Source organism: Nesoenas mayeri (genome assembly GCF_963082525.1).
Source record: "Nesoenas mayeri genome assembly, chromosome: 1".
NCBI lineage: Eukaryota > Metazoa > Chordata > Aves > Columbiformes > Columbidae > Nesoenas > Nesoenas mayeri.
The window spans coordinates 114,847,669-114,872,935 of NC_137541.1; the positions used below are offsets into that span (position 1 = coordinate 114,847,669).

Below are 25,267 nucleotides of genomic sequence, written 5' to 3' on the forward strand. Positions count from 1 at the left end.
ATCAAAGATTTCACTATAAAGTGGTTCCATAGTGTCAGTGGCTGTTAACAGCCATCACGCCAAACAGCAGAAGTAAAATGTGCATAACTTGAGAACAACCCTTGTTTACAACCTGTATGATCTTCATACCAAGAACAAAACATGGAGGTACGTTACCTGCAAACACAAGTTACACTCAAATCAAACCCAGAGTTTGATATCATGCAGTCTTCTGGGGTTCTTCAAAATAAAGAGATGGATAGTATAGTCCTGTACTTTTAAAGACCTGTGCAACAACTATAAGCTTACAATAAAGGCAAAAATTGCTTTTGAAAATCAGAAATCATCTGGAGCACCACCATTCAAGTAATTCATCAATAAAACATGGTGCTTGGTAAGAAAGCCTTCAAAATATCCTTAAGCAACATTTATTTGAGATCAGCAGGTTCAGAGCACGAAGTCTAGTCTAAATTCTAGATAAGTCTTCTCCACTAAAAAGGGCTCATACAGATCTCTCTGAGAAATCTTTCTAAAAATCTGACATGCAAGAGGCAGGTACTAAGCTGGTTCAGCACAACAGTACAGGAGCTTCTCCCGCATGTTATTTCAAATTACAGCTATGGAGATATTTCACCACCATTTGTTGAGGTCTGTGACCATGGCCTGTACAAGCTGCTGCTTAAAGTTAGGCTAAATTAAACAATTAAGGTGCCTCAATAAGCTACTAATTTCATGTGCAAAGCACATAATTTTCTGCAGCAATCAAACCCAACAGACATTAATGGTTAGGATGACTTAGCATAAGGATAAAAGAGCCACCAAAACAATTTTTGTCTCCCCGGAACTACTGTCAGCATCTGTCAACAGATTCCACTTATTATAAAAAACAAAATAAACTGCCCAGAAGCCAGTGAAACTTTACTTCTTACACTACCAGTCTCAGGAAAACCCAGCCCGTGTATCTGCAGCTACTCTACGGGAGTAGCTTCAGTGCATAGGATCTGTCTACAGAAGAGCAGTGCCCTCCACAGCATCAGATGTAGCTCTGCTTGCAAAGGTTTGGACTGCTTGAAGAAGAGACTCTGCATCTCCCATGACCCTTCTCACCATGTCACTTGCACACTGGGCACTAGTGCCCCTGACCCAGGACCAGCTCACAGCACTCAGCAGTGCCTACCAGGAACTGCAAGGAATTGAGAGAAGTGTGTGTTCCGTGTTAGACCAAAGCCTTGCACCAACACTACAGCTATATGAACCATTCAGTCTCCCGCATGTGAAAAATCAAGAGGGTCGTGTTCACATCTACCATAAAGTAGAAAACCCCTCACAATTCACCTTAGATCCAATTCAAAGCTTGCTCTTATCACCAGGAATCCTCCTGCCAGTTTTTAGAGAGCTTCAAGCTGGGACCTGATGAAGTGAATTCTGAACACCTTCTCTCCTGAAATCATGGACTTTATGTACAGCACAGGCTTCCTATCACTTAAAAGCCATTTCTCTGGATTATTTTATATTTATTGTTGTGGTTGAATTCTTTATGCCTAAACACTGGTATCTGAAAAATTTCTCTACAAACAAGTGTTAAACTTTTTTGCACTTGAAGTCTGACTGTATAACATAAAGAGCAAACTGCAATCCACAAGGACTTTATGGAGACCTTGATGTGTAAATTAACACCTCTCTAAGCATCAATTATTCTGTCAGAAATCAGGATACTCAGCTAATTACTCGGTTTGAGGGTTATAAAACTGTTGTGTCAGTGTTTTCATTCTTAATTGTCCAAGTTTTACTGTGCAGTGACTTTAGCATTTAAATATCAGTAAATGTTAGAGCTATGTGTGACCTCTTACATATTTACCGTTCCTTAGACAAGAAATAATTCAACGCTTTTGATTGTCTTCTAACAAAAATTGGCATTGAAGAGTTATTCACTGCTCTTGCCATGAAGCAAGGCTCTGCTCATGGAGTTCAACATCTTCTGTTTCCAGCTCATTTTCTAGCTCAAAATGAGAAGAAAGGTTTGTTTCCTAACAAGGCATCATTACAGTTAACAACCACAAAAGGCCTGGCTCAAGGAACCATGTGAGAGGTTGTGTTTGCGCTACCCTGGGACGGTCTCCCTTCCTCCTGCTTTTCCATGGCCTCTCCTCACAGAGAGCCCGATGGCTGACGCCAGGCCTCAGCACACGCACATTGCTCTGACAGACCTGTCCTTACCATGCCAGGCACTGTCCCACTTCAGCAGATGGCTTCTGTCCCGGTGGCCATGAGGCCCGACCTGGCACCTCATTCCCCACTGATGCCACCCCATGAGTGATCCTGAGCGAATAGCCCTTTCATCTCCATCTTCTCGGCCACAAAACAAAGTATTTACCCTTTTCATATGTTCAAAATGAGCTACCAAGCCACGTAAGGACAAAGCATTGTTCTGTGTTCAAAGTGCTAAATTTATCACAGCACAAAAAATGGGTATTTGAGAAGGAACGACAAGAACAAGTGCTTTACAGATTTCTGACATAATGGTTCAGGGTATAGCAGGTTCCTGCAAAAAACAGCTGTGGATTTTGTTCTGGTAGATCACAAGCAAAACCCTCAAAACAATACTTGCATTTTAAGATCAATCTATTAATCTATGGACTTAGAATATTCTGTTTATGTTGTGAAAAAAGATTTCTTCATTAGCAAAATAGTCACTACATAGGATACATAGGAAAGCTTTCTCTTCACATTTTGTTAGGGCATAGAGTTCTAATGAAACTACACACTCCTTCTCTGGAGACATTCAAGACCTGCCTGGATGCCTTCCTGTGTAATCTCATTTGGGTGTTCCTGCTCCAGCAGGGAGATTGGACTAGATGATCTTTTGAGGTCCCTTCCAATCCTTAACATTCTGTGATTCTGTGATAACCTAGTTGAAAACACATAGCAGTGTCTGTCAGCGTTAACCTAATGGTCTGTGCCAAATTAATAAATCCAGGGATACAACTGGCAGACAGGGCAGGAGAAGCTGTGATGGTAAGCTAGTAACCCTTCTCTCCAGAAGGGAATGGCAGACCTGGTTACCCAAGTCAGAGAAGGCAAAGGCAAGGACTGGGAGAACAAAGAACTGCTCACAGTAGGAGATCATGTTTGAGACCATCTAAGGAACCCGAAGATGCACAAGTCCAGGAGTACCTGATGAGATGTATGCATGGGTCCTGAGGGAACTGGCAGACGAAGTTGCTAACCCATCATCCATCATATTGGAGAAGTTTTGGCAGTCCAGTGAAGTTCCCACTGACTGGAAAAGGGGAAACATAACCCCCATTTTTAAAAAGGGAAAAAAGGAAGAACTGGAGAACTACAGGGCGGTCTCATCTCTGTGCCTGGTAAGATCATGGAGCAGATTCTCCTGAAAACTATGCTAAGGCACATGGAAAATAAGGAGGTGTCCTGGTTTTGTTAAAAACAAGACCAGTTCTCTTTTAGTGATTTTTCCTTTCAGCTAAGTTCTTCTAAGTACCTTCTAAGTAACTCCATGGTTTTTTTGACACTGTGCTGCAGACTGATAAAAGTGACCAATGGAATGCTGAAGAAGCTCATGTTTAGATTTATTGCTATGACAGCCAAGAATTATGACAAAATTTCGCATGTTCTGTCACAAGAGGAGTATGTTTGCAAGGAGGGGCAGACAGAACAGGTGATTAAAACTGACCAACTAAGTATTCCATCCCATCCACATCATAGGACTTTTTCTTATGAGGAGAGGGTAGAGGGTTTATTGTCACCTTGCAATTAAACCTTGACAGGGGATTACTGATAACTGCCAACATGTCTTCACTACAGGCAAATAATGTCTGACAAATTTAGTGGCCTTCTACTACAGGGTTACAGTGTTGGTGGATAAGGGAAAAGCAACTGCCGTCATCTACCTGGACTCGTGCAAAGTTTCTGACAGTGTCCTGTATGACATCCTTGTCTCTAAACTGGAGACATGTACTTGATGGATGGACCACTTGGTGGATAAGGAATTGGCTGGATGGTTGCACTGAAAAAGCTACAGTTAATGGCTCAATGTCCAAGTGGAGACCAGTGATGAGCAGCATTTCTCAGGAGTTGGTATTGGGACCAGCGCTGTTTACCATCTTTTTTGGTGACACGGACATTGGGACTGAGGGCACCCTCAGCAAGTTTGTCAACAACACCAAGCTGTGTGATGCAGTCAACATGTTGGAGGGCATAGATGTCATCCAGAGGGACTTCGACAGGCTTGAGAGGTGGTCCCATGCAACCCTCATGAAGTTCAACAAGGTCAAGTGCAAGATCCTGCATATGGCTTGGGGCAATCCCAAGCACAAATACAGGGTGGGCAGAGAATGGATTGAAACCAGTCCTGACAAGAAGGACTTGGGGATGTTGGTTGATGTGAAGCTGAACATGATCTGGCAATGTGCACTTGCAGCCCAGAAAGCCAGATGTATCCTAAGCTGCATTAAAAGAAGCATGACCAGCAGGTTGAGGGAGGTGATTCTGCCCATCTACTCTGCTCTTGTGAGACCCCACCTGCAGCACTGTGTTCATCTCTGGGGCCCCCCAACATAATGACATGGACCTGCTCGAGCAAGTCCAGAGGAGGGCCATGAAGATGACCAGAGGGCTGAAGCACCTCTCCTGTGAAGACAAGCTGAGAGAGTTGAGGTTGGAGAAGAGAAGGCTCTGGGGAGACCTTACAGCAGCCTTTCAGAACCTACAGGGGTCCTACAAGAAAGCTGGAGAGGCACTTTTTACAAGTGTGTGTAGTGATAGCACAAGGGTTAACGGGTTTAAACTGAGTGTAGGTTTAGATTAGATATAAGGAAGAAATTCTTCACCATGAGGGTAGTGAGGTACTGGAACAGGTTGCTGAGAGAAGCTGTGGATGGCCCATCCCTGGAAGTGTTCAAGGTCCCCTGGTCTAATGGAAGATTTCCCTGCCCATGCCAGGGGAGTTGGAACTAGATGATGTTTAAGGTCCCTTCCAACCTAAACCATTCTAGGATTCTATGACACAGTAAAAATATTCATACAAGAAGAATTATTAAGATAACACATTTACTTTTAGTGTTCAAACTGGCAAGCTAATGGGACACTCAGAGACACAACAGTTACCCATTTGCACAAAACCTAAGTCAGACCATTTCAGGATCTGTTTTGCCTACGTTTTGTGGTTGCCAAATCCACTCCAAGTGTCCCGATGCTAGCCTGCAAGCCAATTCTCATTCAGCAAAACACTTAAGTATCTCCTGAAGTGGGCTCACTACCCTCAAGGAGACCATGTGTTTAATTCTAAAGCCACTCAAAATTGATTACAGATCTTTACGTTCAACATCAAGTATCTGCTGAACTACTGTGCTCTTACAGTACCACAATCTACACCCAATAGAGGCTGCTATTCTCAGTTTCTCATGATGGCTCTATTCCTATATTTCTAGGATCTGATTGCTGTCCCACTTGCCTGTTTGTCAATAAGTCTGCAAAAGCTTTGAGAGAAGAGTACTTGGGTTGCTACACAAGAGTGGCAATCAATTTGTCAGTGTTTGCTGAGCCAGAGAAGGAAGGCAAAGGCTATCTGATTGCAGAACAAGTTTTAAGAGGACTTCTGCTGTCCCTCAGCTTTGCACAAAACCTGACTTCAAGTATATTAGTCCTTTGTGTACTGCAGATCTCTGAGCAGATAGAAAGACACCATTCCAGACAACAAGATCCTAAACTTCACACCTGTCAGGCACACCAATTCAGGCCACAGCAGGCAAAACCTCTCAGATGGTTAGGTAACCTTCACAATAAAACCTTTCAGATATTATACAGGATTAACATTTAATTGGAAAACACTCTTTCCATGCTGCCTTTACTGCCTCAAATGTCTCCAGAACTAGAAAAGCTGTCAATATTTCCTTCACCATCTTGATTCTACAAAAAACAGAAAACTGCGCCTTCTCCAACATGAAGCCAGGCATTTTCTCACTGAATCATCTAACTTTGACAAGCAGCAACAAGGCAAGGTTTAAAATAATAATAAAAATGCACAAAGAAAAAAAAATCAATACCAGTAGAAGACTCAGAGGTTTCCTTTGAAAAAAATAAAATAAAAAAATAATAATTTAAAAAAAAAAAATTAAAGCATCAGTAACCAAGAAACACAATGTTAAAGCCTGCAACCGCATATAAACCTTAGCAGAGTTATTCACTCTAAGATCATCACCAGGGTTGTTGGAATTACCCACATGGACAAAGGGAACGAGGACTCTGGTATTCCATTGTTTGATGGCACTGATTATGTCAGTAATTGCACATGGGTCACACACACAGGACCCCTCTCCCCCTTGCAAAGGGTCACCCGTGCAGACGTGCAGGCAGAATCAAGGCACAAGAACATAATGCCCAGGCAAGCACTCTATACACAGGTATGTAGATGAATAACATTTAACATGCTATTGTGTTATAAATCCTTTATAACTGAGAAAAAGAAGGAATGTGGGCTATAAGAGGCAAAAGAGCTATAAAAACCTGTGGTTTTGTTTTTTTTTTTTTTTCCCATGACTAATATAGGAATTTCTTAACACTTTTTGAGTTGGATCAACTGAAAATAAGATACAGACAACAACAGTACAGTTCATGAAACCAACTGGAAACTTTTTACAGTTTGCTGCCCTGAGACAGGACAAGTTCGGCCACTGAAGTACAAGAAGCTGCAGCACTTAGCCGGCAATAAGGGCTTTTTTCTGAACAGCAGTGCTCTCCTCTCTAGTTTAGCACCAGGCAGACTGAAGAGTTTCATATCTACTGTACCTGCGGTCCTGCAGAATACATTAATAAAAGCTTGGATTTTTTAGGCAATACCGGTACGTACTGTAAAAATCAGCAGCTGAAGTCAATGTGCCAGTTTATGCTCTACTGAAGCTTGAAGTCTTAAATACAGCACCAATTTACTTAAATACGTATTTCAGAAAAGATCACTGCATTTCAGATTTTTTGAACACTGCTGGAAAATGGACAATGCAAAAGCCAACCCTAAAAATACAGTGATAATTTCACATTTCAGCTGCGTGGCAGATTTTATAGAAGAGCCAAAAGGAAAACAAAGTGAAAAAAAAAAAAAAAAAGAAAGAAAAAAACCCAAGCAACACAAAAAACCAACCAAACAAAACCAAACAAACCAACCACCCACCATTACCACCAAAAAAAACCACACCAAACAATAGTTGTAATGACATCGTGTGTTGCACACAAGAAAATAACATGAGCTAAATGAACTTGGATGGCATCTTCTCTGGTTTGCAGACACTGGCTACTCTCAATACCGGGAAGAAAGAAAAGGCTAGTTTCACAGGCAATCCATCTGTCCAAAACAGAGAAGAGTGGCTGGGAATTCCTCCCACATTCAAACAGCTGATCATTTTAAGCACATGTAAGAAGACAATGACAAGTTTCCACCCGTAAGCCTGTAACATCTGGAGTTAGTTCCTCCAATATTTTGCGTCACCGTTTTTCATTCCATGGTACCTGAAACCACATCAAATATACAAATTAAAATACTTAGCTTTATGTGCAGCAGATTGTAGAGCTTCTTGCAGTACAGCAGGGCTAGTTCACACTAAGACCTCAGAAGTCTGGAAGATGTACATGCGACAGCAGAAAAGGCACTAAAAATGGTCACGACCTTCAATTAGAGGGCTTTACTTTGTGTGTAAAAATACTTGTACTCATTTTATGATGGTAGTAAAAATGGAAAGGTGGGTTTTTCATCTCATTCTTTACTGGTTGAACATTATACCCCAGTTCTGCAAAGCTCATGTTTAAATACCATTGGCTTCAGCAGGATTTCAGTAGTTGTTTAAAGCTGCCAGCACGCTTGGATGTTTTGTTTCATCTGGTCTGTAAGACTTAAAACACCACCATGACAAATATGAAATTAATTTTGTTACAGAAATCAAAGCAGAACAAATAAAAGACCAGAAGTGTCAGTAAAATCAATTAATAAATAGCCAGAGATATGGATTTGCCTTGAGTCTTCATACGTGTGAGTTGATATAGAAATACGTCAGTATTAATGAACATATTTAAATGTAGACAATCTAAAGGCAACTGCTCATGTTAAGCAGTCTTCAAAAGGCATAGTCAGTCAAAAGATAACATTTGCCCTCCTTTTCCCTCAAAGGATGTTCCCACTGGCCACACCACTTTTAAGCCTCCTGCTTGACACAATCAACTATATTTCCAACTATATTTGCAATGCACAGGATTGCAAGTTCAAGCACAGATATCTGACATACTTGTATTCAGCAAGAGTTGTGCTGAACTGAAAAGTAGAGGATATCAAGAGAATCACAGCATATTCCCAAATCCAAACTCAGATCACTCATCCAGACCAAGTTAACAGTTTTTCCAGTAATCCTCTGTGGAGTTTAGTAGCCCAGATGATTAACTTCCAGAGATGTCTGGAAATTTCCATGCCTGTATTTATGGAAATGCACACATGGATAGCACAGATTTGAGCTTCCATGCACACCCACAAGTGCCACACCACTGTTGTGCTTCCATTCCTTGCAGGTGTAAGGTCTTTCAGGAACACAAATTAATCCCACACCAAGAAGATCCCCTCAGGGCTACATACAGATTAATTCACTGTGTCTCAGTATTGATTAAGATGCAAACACCATTTTTTAAAGCACAGGTTTTAACTTGCTTTAAGGTAGATGCCTCATACAAGATTCCATCAAAGAACAGTTCTTTCAAAGTTGTCAAAATCAAAGCACAACTGAAATGTAGAACAGAAAGCTTCAGAATTAGCAAGTTCAAAAGAGGTCATAGATGTCTCATGTTTTATGCTTTGTGAAATAAAACCTTCCAATTACACAGAAATCACTAAACTGATTAGGAAAATACAGGCAAAGTTTATTTTCCCAAAAGATAATCTCTTTCCTCCTCTCTTGGCATCTGTGACCCAATGGAACTATGAAGAATAGAATAGAATAGAATGGCCTGAGTTGGAAGGGACTCACAAGGACCGTACAGCCCAGTTTGCAGCTGACACCAAGCCATGAGGGTGCTTCAAAACTGATTAATTACACATGTTGAAAAAACTATCGCTTTACATAGAAGTCAGGTGACAACATAAAACTCATTTCATGTGCTGGCAAATACCGTGTGACAAAGAAAACACTACTCCTGGCATAAGGTGTCCCATCCATTTCAGTGAAATCACATATTCAGAGGTAGGCAGCCATGCCCATGCACTTTACTCTCACAAAAATCAGTGGGATCGACACTGCACAGACACAGAAGCTAGTGTTAGTCGAGAAAAGCTCTGTAAAGTACAATTCAACTCTGCTTCCTTTTATATACACATGTAGATATCTTAGATACAGCAAATCCAAAGCAAAACACTTTCCACCACTGATTTTGGTTTATTGTTTTTCCTCTCCAGCCTGGCAATAACAGTGCAAGTTGTTCAAGTGGCTCTGGCTCAACCCAGGCAAAAGTCCTGTAACACGCAGCAATCAAGGGAGAAACTGGCAGCCTTAACAAGAGGCTACAGACACCTTTGCCAACACACACATACGGTCCAGGAACCTCAGTACAGTTGTAGGCTGCTCTCAGATCTCTTGCTCCATTGCAAATGCATTTGCTTTTACTGTAATTGTGTGTTCAGTGTCAGGATGAGCAGTGTATCCCAATACTGCTTGCAGTACACATACAGAAAATGGCCAAAGGCCTTCAGTAACTGTTTTTTAAATACTATTCACTTGAAGATGTAAAAAAGTAATATCCTTCATTAAAGTTGTGTCCTTATGGTCAATGGAAATTCTGGTTTGCTCTGGATTGCTCTTGTGATGTGTCATTTTGAATGATTCAATGGGAAGTGAAGATTTATACAAATTTTGCTTAAAATGCAATTTCAGAATTGTAAAATATATATATTAATATTTTTCAACAGAAATATATAGTTTTTTCAACAGAAAATTTAAGGAATAATCTAGACAAAAAAGTGAAGCATGCAGACGACAGGCCTCTGCTATGGAAATAAATTGTTGATTTCCATGGGAAGAAAAAAAGCAGCTCTATGGGCTAATAAAGATATACTTGGGACCTGACACTGGTACATCTTCAAGAGAAATATCAGCCATCTCCTCTGTTGTTCCTTGTTTCCCACATAGGCCATGCTCCCTTGACTTCTGCACAGTACAACCCACACGGTACTACAATGACACATCAAATAGATGGGCTGTGAGGGTCAAACTGGGAGCTTGGCTCAAAGGCAAAAATCTGAACATTATGTACATGAACAGAGCTCTCATGAAATGCTGATTTTCAGCATGACCACTGAGGGGGTTTTTGTTTAGACTCAATGCTGAACTGAACATTTAAATAACTAAGTGCAGAGAAAGAAGAAGAAGTAAGCTTCCATGATTTTTTAAGCTGGCAAGAGAAGGCCCAAGAGCATCTGCCCTCCCATTTAAAGGACTCCACCTGATAAGGATCTTGCAATAAACTGAAATCCAGCAAAACAAAATAAAAAACCCAGAAAGACAAGTGAATGAAAGATGTCCCTGAATATATGGAATGGCAGCCAGTTATGCCACCAGGAGATCAACAGGGAGAAGGTTGGAGGAAAATGTTACCTTTGTTTGGGCCATGAGGAAATTATGTTTGGTTTTTGCTTAAGGAACTCTTCAATAAATGATGTTAAAAAACCTAAAGGCAGCATTTCTCTTTATGATCAGGAACAGTCACAGTACCACAGACTGTTATCAAAGAAAAGACAAAAAGTATCATGAACACTAAAATATAAATCAATTCAGGTGGAAAAAAATACATTCTTTAATCAATATGTTTAAGGAGGGTAAACACACTGCATTACACCTACACAAAACACAGCTATCACAGCTGCATACTGCATAATAATATATTTGCTATTCTGAGCACACATGTGATCTAAGTCGGAGGTTAAGTACATCAGGAAAGCAAAGTCTTCATTATTTACAGCAGCTATGGGGTTGTGCATGGAAAATACAGACAGCTCTGGATAGAGCAGAATTTGCACCGTGTGCCTGACAAACTACAAAAAGGCTCTGCAAAGGCCGTCTGTGCGCTGCCCACGGACATCTGTAAGTGTGACTGCTTTCTGTGCCGCTCTCACACAGCACTGTCCACCAGTGACACTCGTCTGCAGCCAAACCCAGACTCTGTCCCATCCTCTCAGACACCAGCTCATCTCAATTACTTATGGCTTTGTCCCCAGTCAAACGGACTACAATAGCCTAATCTACCTAAGCACAACGTTCCAAGCAATTAAGGAAATTCCAGCTATTTTATAACCCTGTAGCACCTCTCCACCCGCTCTCTGTTTTCTAGGCTACCTTCTCACAGCACACCCACTGCTGATGTATGTTTGATGCTTTTCTCCACAGTGGTTTAGCAGCCTGAGCTAAGACTTGCCCACCTGTATGTTGCTAGCAGCCCCTCCTCTTCTGCCAGGACTTTGGAGACCAGTGAGTCCTCAGAGACATGTGTGACCAGCACCCAAAGGCACTCTATTTCCAAAACTGCTTTGTTGATGGATCTTACTTACACATCCTAAAAAATGGACATGTGAATTTGGAGCCATGAAGAAATGATGGGTTGGCAGGGGCCTCGAGAGCTTTCACCTCACTGAAAGAAAGCAACACAGGTCTGTTGCCAGCATCATCCAGCTGCAGCCACCTGGTGTCCTCTGAATTTTCTAAGAGCTGGGATGGCTGGAGCCCTCTAGGAGACTGGATGAGCTGTGTACTGGTGAAGTCAACAGCCACCCTCACCCAACAGCTGCACTGACTAGTCTGTCTCCAGGCTACATGAAAGGTTAAACACCACCCCAGATGCTGGGACACAACCCTGTTCAGATGAACACACTTTGGTGCTGCTATGGTTTCCACCGCTGATGGCAGGGCACACCTCCATCAGGACAGCAGATCCTGAGGACCAGCCCCAACCTGTGGCACAAACAGCTCTCACAGGACATTGCTACCTTCTATGCTAAGTAGAAGGAATTGAGGGCTTTTTTTTTTTCTTCTTACTTTTCTCAGGAAATTTATAAAATGTGGTTTATAACAAATCAAGCCTGAATTACACATGAAGCCCTATACTAACAAGGTGCTTCATCAGCTTCTTCAACGGAGAAAGGATAGGAGGATGGGGCAGTTGCAGGCAGGTGCACCATTACATGCACTAGAATGCTGCGAGATGGAAAAGCAAACTAAAAAGTAACTAAAAAGAGGTGGAACTGCTAGCAACCGCTTAAGTAAAGAACATTTAAGCTAAAAGTCTTCTTAATGACAAGTTCTAGTGGACTTCAGGATAACTTTCCAAAGGAAGAGACTGAAAACTAATCCTGATCTATTCTGAATTGGTGACAGATGGAAGAAATAGTCTTCTTTTTTTTTTAAATGCTGACAGTGGAAACTGGCACATCTCAGTATCTAACTTTTAATACTATAGCACCACATACAGTGCTTTCCTCGCTTCTCTTTATCCCTGAGTCATGTGTTATTTCTGAAGCTCTGCCATTTACAAAATACTTTTCAGATTTTATGAGCAGACTAAAAGAAAGGCTCCCTATGAAAAAAAAATCTCAACTTTAAGTATCAGACACTATATCAACACTTGAAAACTAGCATCAGGAGCTGCTTGTAATCCATAGGAAACTCTCCAACGAGTTCCTAGAAAACAGAAATGGAGTGGAAAAACACAGTTACTGACTGTGGTCTCCTCTTGCTCTTTAGTAAGTGGAGTTTCAGAAGTGATGCAGAAAAACTGCAAACCTTATGCAGGCAGTGAGCTCCCTTGAGGACTCCTCCCCTGAGGACTTCTCCTTACCTTCTCTGCTTTAGTCACCACTTAGGGAAAAATACATATATCTTCTGTTGTGGCTTATTATCTTCAATGAGCTCAAGGACAACTACTCCCCAAGTTAGCTTCAACTTGTCAAATACAACTGCAGTCCAGAAGTCTGTCGCAGCACACTTTACACCTCACTTCCATGTGAGCAGCTTCCTTTTAGAGAAACTAGAAGCATAAACATTGGGTTACAAAGTCCATGCTCTAGAAAATTTGTTATTTTATCCATGATGCTTACAAACACCCTGAAAACAGACGAAAGCATTAAGGGCTATTGGTATTAATACTGGAGGCCCTTCTTGGAAGAAAAAGAGACTTCTAAGGACTCCAGGAGTACTCAGGCTTTACAAGGGTGACATGTAGGAGAAAAAGTCAGAGTTACACTAGGGAGGAAGAGCTGAAGGAACAAGTCAGAGCCATGTAGGACAGTCAGCAGGTCAAAAACTGAGCAAAGATGACAGAAAAACAGGTGGAACTGTAAAAAAAAGAGATTAAAAGGAACGTAAAATTTAATAGTAAACTAATCAATTGAAAGAAAAGTAAACAACTGCTGTGAAAACTCAGGAGATAGGAATTTAAGTTTATTAGGAATTCTAATTTATTTCTAGTATTAAAAACAGCCTCGAAGCAAACAGTATTTAATATGCAGTTCATAGCCAAAAGCACAGAAGTTGAATAAACCAACTGATGAGAACTAGCTTGCTCGCTTTGTTTAAAACACTAAATGTTAATCATATCCTAAGGCAGACTCAAAAGTTATTTGCTACAGCCAGCATAAAATAATGCTGATTACATTTTAAAGGAACATTTGAGATTCTCTCTCCAAGCCCTCGCTCATTATTCATTAATATTCATGTTGGTGGTAACTCCCAATTGGAAGGATATTCTCCAAGTTCTCACTTCCATTGAAAAGAAGAGGGTAAACAAGTTTCTTTCTGAAGGAATGGTTACCAAGGTCATTTGTAAAGATATTGGCTTAGATGCTCCAGTTTCACTAATGATATATGCATATCACAACAGTCACAAGAGTATTACATAAAAATACACAGTATTGATGGCTTTTAATACAAGAAACTTTGATCTTTTGGCAATTCTTTTAAATTTTATCTGCTGAAATTAACATGATTTGTGAGAAGCATTATCTTTATATTAATATATATAAATAACCTTAACCAAAGACAATGCTCAGAAACTTCAAATGCCGTAAGCTAGAAAGTAAATTAAAATAAATCAACATAAAACTAAATTTTGTCAGTCTTTGGAACTCTAAATATTGGTTGAAGGTAAAGTGAAACCTGGCAATACCAACATAATAACTTAAACAAAATGAATGACCCCAATGCACCAAAGCCACCTTTCCAGAATTACACCCTGCTCCTTCAGGAGGGGGAAAAGGGCAGTGAAAATCCACTGCCACTACCAGAAACAGCAGAGGTGACTGGAGCACCTAAAGTGGGATCCTAAAGAAACCTTTTCGGAGATGAGGAAACCGTGGCCAACCAGAAGGTTTTTTCAAAAGGTATGAGCTTGAAGACAGAATGGAAACATGATTTTCTCTAGTCCCTGCAGTAAACCCCAATGGCTTCTCTCTTGGTGACCCAGTCCCAGCTTCAGCAGAGCCCCTGGTGCCGCTCGGTCAGACAGCACGTGACCCAGCGGATCACAGAATGTCCGAGGTTGGAAGGGACCTCTCAGGATCATCTATTCCAACCCATCTGCTAAAGCAGGTTCACCTACAGCAGATCGCACAGGAACGTCTCCAGAGAAGGAGACTCCACAACCTCTCTGGGCAGCCTGTTCCAGTGCTCTGGCACCCTCAAAATAAAGAAGGAAGGAAGCAAAAACCAGAAGCACATCTCCAGCCAGTGCAGGGCAACAGAGATAGTGACCATACATCCCTTACTCTCTTCTTCTCCTGCCTGCACCACACCATTACCAAATATCCAGCAGCACCCCCTCCCTTCTCCCCACCCCTCCCATCCTGCCAGGCCAGGAGTAGATACCGAGAGGCTGTGGCCAGCACCACGGTCCTCAGCAAGAAAAATGTTGCTCTGTCTCCTTCAGGTCCTGGAAATGCAGCAGCAGGTCCAGCCCCAGCCTTGACACCAGGACAGAGTACACTGGGAAGCAGCAGGGCTGATAAGCAAGGAAATACAAAATTGTGCTGTATTTACTGCAGCCACATTTCCTAATGTTGGCCATGCTCTGGGTCCCTTTCATTAAGGGGAGGCTGATGCCCAGCATTGATGAACAACACCTGGCAGAAGTTACCAGCTCCAGCAAGCAAGGTGGCTGACAGCTTTGGATTACCGAGGCTGGGGTTCACTTAACATAATTAGGATATAATCCTTTAATAGCCAGTTCTATTAATTTTAGTTGTTCATGAAGGCAGTTTAGTATTGAAAAATTGCTCAGTTTTCACAAATATCCTGAAGATGGTCACTAGAAGCTCTCAGAAAAAAAAACAAGCCAAACACATAGCAGAACAGATGTTTTTAAATAACAGATTTACAGGTTCACTTGCATTCTTCCCACACCAAGTTTCTTCCGAGTGTCAAAGTATTATGCTATTCAAAGAAGCTGGGGACATACAGCAAAGATCAGCTGTTATGTCTCATAAAGAGGGGACAGGAATGCCATTGTATTTCTCACTGTGTCCTCTTCACAGAAGCATCAAAGTTTGAAAAGCTGACTCATTTCAGGGATTGTCATTAAAGGCAGACCAACAATCTGTATGTTTGTCATATAGACCAGACACACAGATGTAAAAAGGGAGCATGTTGAACACACTGGGAAAAAAAATAACAATCCACAACAAAAGTACTAAGCTAGTGATAATTCTCACAGAACATGAAACCATCTCTTATATTGTTGCTAAGAATTAATACACTGTAAATAATGTGGAATTTAACCCAAAATCCAGCTGGAGGTCAAACATATGAGATGTATCACCCCCGGTAACACAGACCAGCTCCCACCCCACCAGCCCCTTGCCTGGCAGGGCCCCCAGCCAGGCCCTGGAGCTCCCCTGTCCCTGCAGTGGGAGCGGGTCCCCATCCCAGCTCTGCTCCTGCCTCTGGGCTTGGTGGGATGGGGCTGGGGGGAGAGACCCAACCCTGAGGTCTTCTACGTAGAAATGAGGCATCTGAAAGCCTACTGCACCCTTCCTCTTTTTTTTTTTTTTTAATAATTGAAAAATATTCACTCCAGTTTTATATGCCTCTCAACCAAACATGGTGTTTCACAGAAAACAAAACAACAAAATCTTCTCAGGAGTGGAGCCTGTATAGCTTCTGGGAAAAGCCTTAATGATTTGGACCACCCAGACAAAAACAAAACAAAAAAACAAACAAAAAAAATCAGGTTCCCAGGTTCCTTAATTTAATTCTCTAGCTTTCCACTCATGATTTCACACGGATTTCTGCTACAGACAGGCCAAATAACAACCAGAGTCCATCTATTTGCCTAGCTACAAACACGCTTTTGAGTCTTGTTGATTTATTTCCATCATGTAAAATTTCTCTTCTTTCCTATAAAATTTTACTATGATATGCAAAATTGGAAGTATACTGTACGGTCACTTCCGCAACGTGACGCGTCTTGTGTGCAAAATACAAGCAGCATTCCTCTCCCACTGTTTACATACAGTCCTGTACCAGCTTTTTTCCACCATGGAAAATGGGATACTACTACTAGCAGGAGCTCCTAGCAGAAGGCAAGGGGTTACACAGGCTGGATGTGGCAGCTACCCAGTCATTCACCTCTCACCGCTCTGCTCCTCTGCAGTGGACAGGCTTTTCAGCATCTCCTATTTGCAAAGGCACCAGTTCAACAAGCCTGAGGCAAGTCAACATTTGCCGGTAAGAAATCCGGCCAAGGGCAACCTCCAGCAAGATCTGACAATAAGTTCTCTGGTGCCAGCTCCCTCATCCAGCCAGCTCTGAAAACAGAAACCATTTTCTGGGAAAAAAGCAGCTATATTACAGGTCATTTCAACCATCCCTCAACAACCCTTCACCTCAGCAAGAAGCTGTCAGCAGGACCAGTCCATCAGCCAGCTCCCCAGTGGAAAGCTTGCTCCAGCTTCAAAGAACTTTAAGGAGCTTGTCACGGGGCTGGAGCACTCTCATCACAGGTGGCTGAGAACTAAAAGCCCCAGCGAGATGCAATCCTGTATGAGCCCAGAGAAGTGGTGGAGCCACCATCCCTGGAGGTGTTGAAAAGGCTTTTAGATGAGGTTCTTAGGGACATGGTTTAGTGCTAGAGTTAGGTTATGGTTGGACTCATTGATCCTGAGGGTCTTTTCCACCCAAAATGACTCTACGATTCTAACTTGTCAGCTACTTTGCATTGTGCAGCCTGCCAAGCCATCCTCCTCTCCTGCTCACACAGTCTCTCACTGCGATGGCAGGGATTCCTCACAGCTCCGTCCACAGTGGAAACGACGTGATTAAGAATTAAACAGGAAGGTTTTAAAATAACTGTTTGGGGAAATATAATCCAAACCAGAAATTGCTGCATCAGCTCTCACAAGGGCTTGGGAGAAGGGTGATAAGGAGAATTTGCAGTTTGTTCAACAGTTTTGGTATACAGGGCTTTCCAGTTGAAGTTTATTTAAATTGCACAATAACTACTCTGTGCAGACATGAGGTCTTATTTATGTCTTCCATTTGCACATTTCTGTTGCTGTTTGTCAATCCCCCTTATCACAGTGTCTTCACCCAAGAAAGAACATTTTGAAGGTCACAGCTTCCTGTGAACTGGAACCCTGAAAACCATCAGGCTCTATACCATGAAAACCATTAATAATGCATGAATTTATTTTCATGTGTCACTCACTACATTTTTTTTTCTGTTCCCTGTCACGCCTTCTCATTGTCTTCGTTCAATAAAGAATAGCTTTGTTAAAGGCAGAAGAGTAAAGAGAGAACGGGGTTGTGCTTTAGTGACAACATTCACCTGCTGCAAAGAAATCAAATCCCATTTTCATTGTGAGGGGCACACAAATATGGAAATATTTTATAACTCAAATGGAGGAATTATTTTAAATTCCTTTGGACCGCTCTGTTATGGCAAACTGGTTTACTCTTCCAACAGGGAAATCAGTTATAAATCAATCATATTATCTTTCTGATGAGTTACAAGTTGTATTTTATTACAAACACAATATATGTGGTCTTTAATGTATGTTATAGCTAAAATGTCTGTGTCAATTTATGTGTATATCACATATTAAAGATTTCTCTACAAACTGGCATACAAAAATGTTGCAAAAAGATGATTTTGGATAAGAATAAACCAAAAAGAACTTCCAGGTCTGCAGTGCATGTGCTGCATTGTTACTGGTATCTAAGAGGTCTGAAATGCCTTGCAGCCATCTAAAGATATAGCTCAGTGTTCTTGGTTTTTACATTCAGTTGGAGAGAGGCACAGAATTCCCAATTGGAAGTACTTCTCTTAAAAATAGAGCCAAAAACCCATTCAGGAGTTTGTATTTTCTGAAAAGATGACAAGCTGTCAGCCAGTTAACCACTGCAAACTTCTAGTGTGCTGGTGGAAAGGACAAAAAGATATTGGTGATAGACTGACTGTGTTGCTGGCATTTATACAAAAGTTGCCTTCCCTTATTACAGAACTACTCAGAATTTGATGCATTTTACTGGAAATTTCCTTAAACTCTAATTCAAAGGAAGTTTACAGTTACAGGTACCTCCCATTTTCTCCTAGACACGTATTTTCTATCTCATTACAATAAACCTCAACTACCAATGAGAAACTCAAAATGTGGTTCCTGATAGCTACTGAAATGGAAACACAGCCAGAAGCTGTAGCAGAAACAGTAACGAGGGCAATGGAAAGACTGGCCAGAAGAGTACACCAGGAATGCCCAGAACCACAACCAGGCACAGGTCACCCCTTTTCAGCCTTAAAGAGACCCAAGAGCAACCTGTAGCAGGCAGTTCCAAAACTAAATATGCCCACACAGTTTTCCTTAACATGATCCATTGACCATGCAAAAGCAATAACAGTACTTGCTCCTTACATGAATGTTTTCAGTCAAAGCTCTCCAGACAAACCATTTTACAAAGGGGATGCAGACACAGGCTAACCAGTTGCCTTCATGTGACAAAATGAACTCACTGGTAGGAAGCTGAAGCAAACTACTTCTCAGATGCCTTAAAAAAACCCAAAAAACACCTTCAGCAAGTCAGCCCTTTTTTCCTTACTACATTAATAAAAAAGATCCCCCTTTTAGTACCAAGTAGCCTCCTGAGGAACTCATATCCATTTCTTTCCCTGAAAAGTAAAGAATGGGAAAGACCTTTTTATTATTTGTTGGGTTGTTTTGGGTTTTTTGGTGGGTCTTTTGTTGGGGTTTTGTTTTGTTTTTATTTAAACATTTCACTGCCACTGTAACTCAGCACTAGGAATATTGTTTCTGGTATCTGCTTCTGAGCAGCTTAGAACAGTGAACGTCTGCAAGCCAACATGTTTTTAATCTTCTATAACATCTGGATAGACCCATGTTAATTTTGGCCTGTTTTACTTACAAGTGACACAATATAACTAGAGAGCCACAATGGATGGATTCAAGACAGGCAGATTTGCATCAAGTAGTTATTTTTAAGTCCATTGCCCTGAAGTTAACAGCTCTAAAGAAAAGTGCAACTGGCACAGAACAATAACTTTGAAGCAGGAGCTGGAAGCACCATCTCCCGCCATCTGGCCAGTCAGTGCCAGGAAGCCTGACAAAGACCTCTGAGGGACACCAGGACGGACCACAGACCCTAGCAGGTTAAAACTCTGATGGTACAGCCTAAAAAGAGACAGACTTTGCTACGTGACTCATGTTGCCAGGCCACACTGGTTAAGTGTAGGCTTTGAGTAAACCATGCAGCTTGACAAGGCACTGCTGGAGAAGCCTGAATACATGACTACTTTCAAACTGCAATGCTATTCTTAGTGGATATATGTACGACACGTCTAAATCCAGTGCCCTAAATGGCAATGGCATTTCCTGAAAAGAACAAGAAGAGGGCGAGAAGTAAGGAAGAATAAAATCAGATGTCTTCAATCACACTACTCAAATTGTAAGAAAACCTGTCTATTCAGAGTTGTGACAAACTTTAAATTTTACATGACTAGAAAATAGTAATTTCAAAACCTTCAAAACAACCCTTCCTTATGACACAAACTTTTAAATGATCCAAATGGAGTATTCTCAGATGTGTATTTTAACCCACTGTAAGATCTGGAGCAAAAGATAGCAGTAACATAAAATGTATTGTTATGTGTTTTCCTGTGAAGCCACAGAAGTTTCCTCTGTGCCTCCCTGAAGGACACAGCTGCATGTCACAATTCAAAGACTGTACAAATCAAAGACACAGATACACACATGTAGATATTTACTCACCAGTTTCAAACGAATGCAATCAAGAATCTGTAAGACATGCATCTTACATGTTTTGGTTGGGGGGGTGGGTCCCCTTGAAAATAGCTCATAATGACCCATCTCACAAAAGCAACCCAGAATATGGATCACTTTAAGCTTTCTCATCTCTTTTTGAGCTCTGCACACTGAGCAAACCTGGTTTCTCACATCAGCTAACCTAAACCCCACTGAAGTCATCTGTTCTCAGACAATGACACAGTTTCATTGAACAAGTAAAAAGCATGAAGTTAAACAAAAACCATATCTGCTCAAACTGCAAAATCCTTTGCCAAAAAATGCCCGGGTGGCCCCAGCTTGAGTTGCAGAGGCTGGGGTTGTTTCCCTCTCCCGGCCCGCCATCTGCCCGGCGCCCTGCCAGGGGGGACTGCAGCTCTCCCAGCTGCTGAGCTCACCAGGGCACTAAGGACCGGCAGAAGGTCAGCTGGAAGAGACAGCACCATCCAAAGCAATGAAACGGGTCCAACCCTTGGTGTTTATTTCACACCAAACAGCAGGAGAGGATAAAGGAAGACATCCTAGATAAATCTATGTGAGCCACGTCCAAATGTGGCCTCGCCAGCAGCGGCTTGCCGCAACACGCTGCAAGATCACGCGTGAAGCCACCACGTTACTCACACCGGGGGCAGTCAAGAAACCTGGGCAGCCTACCTTGAAGTCAAGAGCTAAGTTAAAAAAACATCCTATGAGGAGCAGCTGAGGGAACTGGGGCTGTTCAGCCTGGAGAAAAGGAGGCTGAGGGGAGACCTTATCACTGTCTGCAACTACCTGAAAGGAGGTTGTAGCATGGAGGGGGTTGGTCTCTTCTCCCAAGGAGTAAGTGATAGGACAAGAGGAAATGGCCTCAGGTTGCACTAGGGGAGGTTCAGATTGGGTATTAGGAAAAATTTCTTCACAGAACGGGTTGTTGGGCATTGGAACAGGCTGCCCAGGGAAGCGGTGGAATCACCATCCCTGGAGGTGTTTAAAAGGCATTTAGGCAAGGTTCTTAGGGACATGATTTAGTGCTAGAGTTAAGTTATGGTTGGACTCGATGATTCTGAATGTGGGAACTGCAGGATGTGCAGTCCCAGCTAAAGGCCCTTCGGACAGGTTATACAGAAGTATGTTCTTTGTGAGTGTAAGAAGTGATAGCCCAGGCCAGTGAGAATGATATCTTGGGTCAAAAAGCCACCTCCATATGTATGATGTGTGAATGTTGGGCTTGGACGTGTGAGTAAGTGGGTCGTAACGCCGCCCACAAGATATGCATGGGAACGTGACTGAAAACCGTCACGAGTGTGGTGTGTTTGGGATAACATTTTTTGAAAAAACATCCTGTCTAACCTCTTAGTCCAGGTCCGTATCTATAAACCTATAAATTGAGAACTGTTAAAAGTCAGCTCTGTTCTCACTGCTAAAAAAACCTCTGTGTCTGTGCCTTTCTGCCTGCGTCTATATGCGTCGTTCCTCATCGCCGCACTGAAGGTCTCTTCCAACCGAAATGATTATATGATTCTTTAAGCAGGAGAGTAGAAGAGTTGAGAACTGCTGCCCGGGTGAGAGAAGAGGGGACGCTTCCAGCAATGCAAAACAGGAACAAGAGTAGGTTTGGGAGAAAGCCATTTGGAAATCTCTCCTGTTCTGCAGACATGGCTGGGAGTTCTGGCCATGGCCTGGACCTGGACCCTACTGCGTTAGCACCTGAACAAATATAGATGGATGCAAGGGATCCTGCCCCAGGTCTCACAGGCCAAGAGTCAGGCAGCAGGGGTGGGCAGGAGGAAGTCCAGGACATCCAGGGAGAGAATAATGAGTCCACCCTGATGGGCAAAACCAGGCCATGGCTGCCTAATGTTTCCTGGAAGGAAAGCTTAACTCCCAAAAGTAACAAAAAAAAAGAGATAGTGTTGAGAAGGATATGAAGGAACACGAAAGAGCTGCTTTTGCAAGGCAGCATCTGCTAAGCGCCAGACAAGAAAGCACAAAAATAGCACTAAAAATAAAAATCAGGAGTTGGTGAAGAAAGTCAGGCAGCCAAACTGGGGAACTGCAGCACTGCCAGTCCAGTGACTTCTGTTGAGGAAACAAGCGAAAACCCACGAGCAACACTTTCTCCCCAGAGAAGCTTTTTAGCAGAAAACTTTAACAGTAGTCCAGCACCAAGGTATTTTGACAGACTCACCTTGGCATGCTGCTAGCAGGCTCTTAACATGCTCCCATGCTAAACACATTCTCCCTCCATATTCACAGAACCATATCAGAGAACGTAATTTCAGACATTTCTCTCAGGAAAAATCCCTGCAGCTGCCAAGAAACACTAGCTAGAGATAACAATAAGTGAGGAAGGATTTCTTATCCTGATGTTACACTTGAGAGAGCTTTACTTTCCATATAACTACTCCTTCCACATTTCTGTGCATTACGTACATGGCAAAGACACCATTCATCTCCTCAAGCACAGCAAAATCTTGTCAAGATTGTTCAGGCAAACCAAGGGAAGATACTGGAGCTCAGTTTTGCCAGTATTTATTAACTTGAGGAAATTTAATTTATTTCCATGGGTATCTCAAGAAATACAAAAATCCTTTCTCTCTTCATGTAAAGATATGCCAAATGACTGGTTGAAGTGGTTTTAAACTCTGGCAGAGCTCTTAAGTGGCTATTTCAAGTTACAGGAAAGATCAGAATCGTTAAAGTTAAGGCCTATAATTTGGAGCCTCTTTCAAGGTACTGCAGCATAAATTTTCAGTTTGAACAGTCTTAACAGTGCTCCTTTAAATACAATCAATAGCTAGAAACAGTGGCAGAGAACTGCTGGCCAGCCAGCAATGTCCTGTATGCTGTTCATTTACCACACTAAAAAATGTAAGTGAATGCCTTGTGAAACAAACGGACCCCAGCACAGTGTAGTCTTTAACACATACCGTAACTTGAAAAAGTGAATAAATAAACCCAACACGAAAAACACAACCATGTCAGAAGCAGAAAAATTAGCCAAGTATTTAGAGGAACATGTAATTTGTCAACCCAGTTGAAGAACAAACATTTGTACTCTCAGAAGCTTCACGGAAGTATCACAAAAAACACAAAGATACAATAGTGTATACAGTACGATTTCGTGAAGCATCAGATTACTGATAAACTGTTCAAACAAAAGATTAGTAGTGTGAGGGGGGTGGAGACAGGGAGGGACGGGAGCACTGGTGTTGGCCTCTTCATTCCTCTCCACTCAATTCACACTAGTAGGCTGGCGACCGTGTCTTGGGAACAGACTCTCCCAACAAAGATGGTCTTTGGACCTTTACACTACCCAACCTCACATATGGCAGCATAGTACAGGTCTCAAGAGTTACAGCCATTGCATTAGTATATAAAAAATTTAAATATATTTTCTACATCTTACAAGCTATCAGAGAACCAAGTTAGTGCCTCACCCATTATTTCAGTGATTCCTCCAAGATGACCTGCCTGTGGTAACTGAATTGAAAGGAGTCATGGAGTCAACATGGAGTCAAAAAACGCAAGAATTCAGGATTCACAATTTGCGTCTTTGCAGCACATCCATGCAAATGATGTTCCTCACACACTCTGGCATTCAGTTAATTATGGTTTATCAACAGTACATCTAAGATATCTGACAGTGTGGGCTGATGTCCACAACCTTCTTCAAACTCCATTCTTCCTAGACACAGCAGTATATAAGTAGCAGACTTCTTACACAGGCATCTCCAATGGGCAAAAGCAAGGAAGAACAATTTCAGTATAAGCAACTTGCCTAAGGTTATACATCAAATACATAAGGAGCCCGAATTTTCAAACCAGTGGTTTATTCAAGTGAATGACTATACAACAGAATGCCAAATCTTGTTCTCTGCACCTTCACCAGCCACAGATTTCTCCCAATTGATACCCATTCCATTCATATCACTGAAGTCACAGAAAAAAATATATTCCAGTAGTGTTAATTTACAACAACTCATTTCAACTGTCTGAGAGATTAAGGGACTACAGTAAAACACACCTCAATGTCAACATTTCCAAACTGTTTTTAGAGCCAATGCTTTTGATAATCCACGTTATAAGCTCATTCACAATTTTCACAGACAAGAAGCTCACCTGTTACTGACGGCAGTGTGAAGTGCAAGTTTTCATAAACACTGCATTGACACACTGTAGATGTTCGGGAAGCCTGTGTCACAGGTGTCACCATTTACTGGTGCAGAGGACTAACAACAAAAGGGATACAGCAGCCTGCAGGCATGAGGAATAACTGCTGCTGACTGCTCTATTGCACCTCCTGTACCAATTCCAATGCTTGCCTATACTTAACTACACAAGCCGTGATATGCAGTTAGCCTTCCTGTGCTCTGTGGCAAGGTCTATTTCACTGTGAGCAAAATGAAAATTGAGCAACTCGTCAAAAGCTCCCCTCAGAAAATTTTCTTAATTTCACTCTTTCTTTATGTGATCTCACTCTGGAGATTTGAGTTGCTCCAGAGTCCCCAGGTGTTGCTACAGAGTGAGCAGTCTGAGCAGGCCCAGCATGGAGGATGCGATGACATGATTACTTAAGGACTACTCGGAAAGAAATGTTGTGCTTTGATAATGCTTAAAGCCTTGAGGAGTCTTCAGGAGGGAATTACTACAGCTCATAATGATGGCCCACTTCATGTGAGAAAATATTAAAGTAGCGTCAAGGGATAAGTTAACATTATTGATTGATATAAACATGACATATCTGTTGCATTTGAGGTCAGCTGAGAACATAATTTCTATTGGGCTTCTCTGCTGCTGGAAGTCTTTTTCATTTGCCTTTGACACAGTCCCCCACAACATCTTTCTCTCTAAATTGGAAAGGTATGGAGCCAATGGGTGGACTCTTTGGCGGACAAGGAACTGGCTGGATGGTCGCACCCAGAGGGTAGTGGTCAATGGCAAAATGTCTGTATGGACACCTGTAAC

The 25,267-nt window shown here is 41.9% G+C and overlaps 1 protein-coding gene across 1 annotated transcript in view; it reads right to left on the reverse strand.

Annotated features, from left to right (window-relative positions):
* Window positions 1–25,267, reverse strand: part of SRPX (sushi repeat containing protein X-linked) — a gene marked incomplete at its 3' end in the record, with an annotated part of 51,892 nt that overhangs the window by 21,852 nt on the left and 4,773 nt on the right. The window lies entirely within an intron of this gene.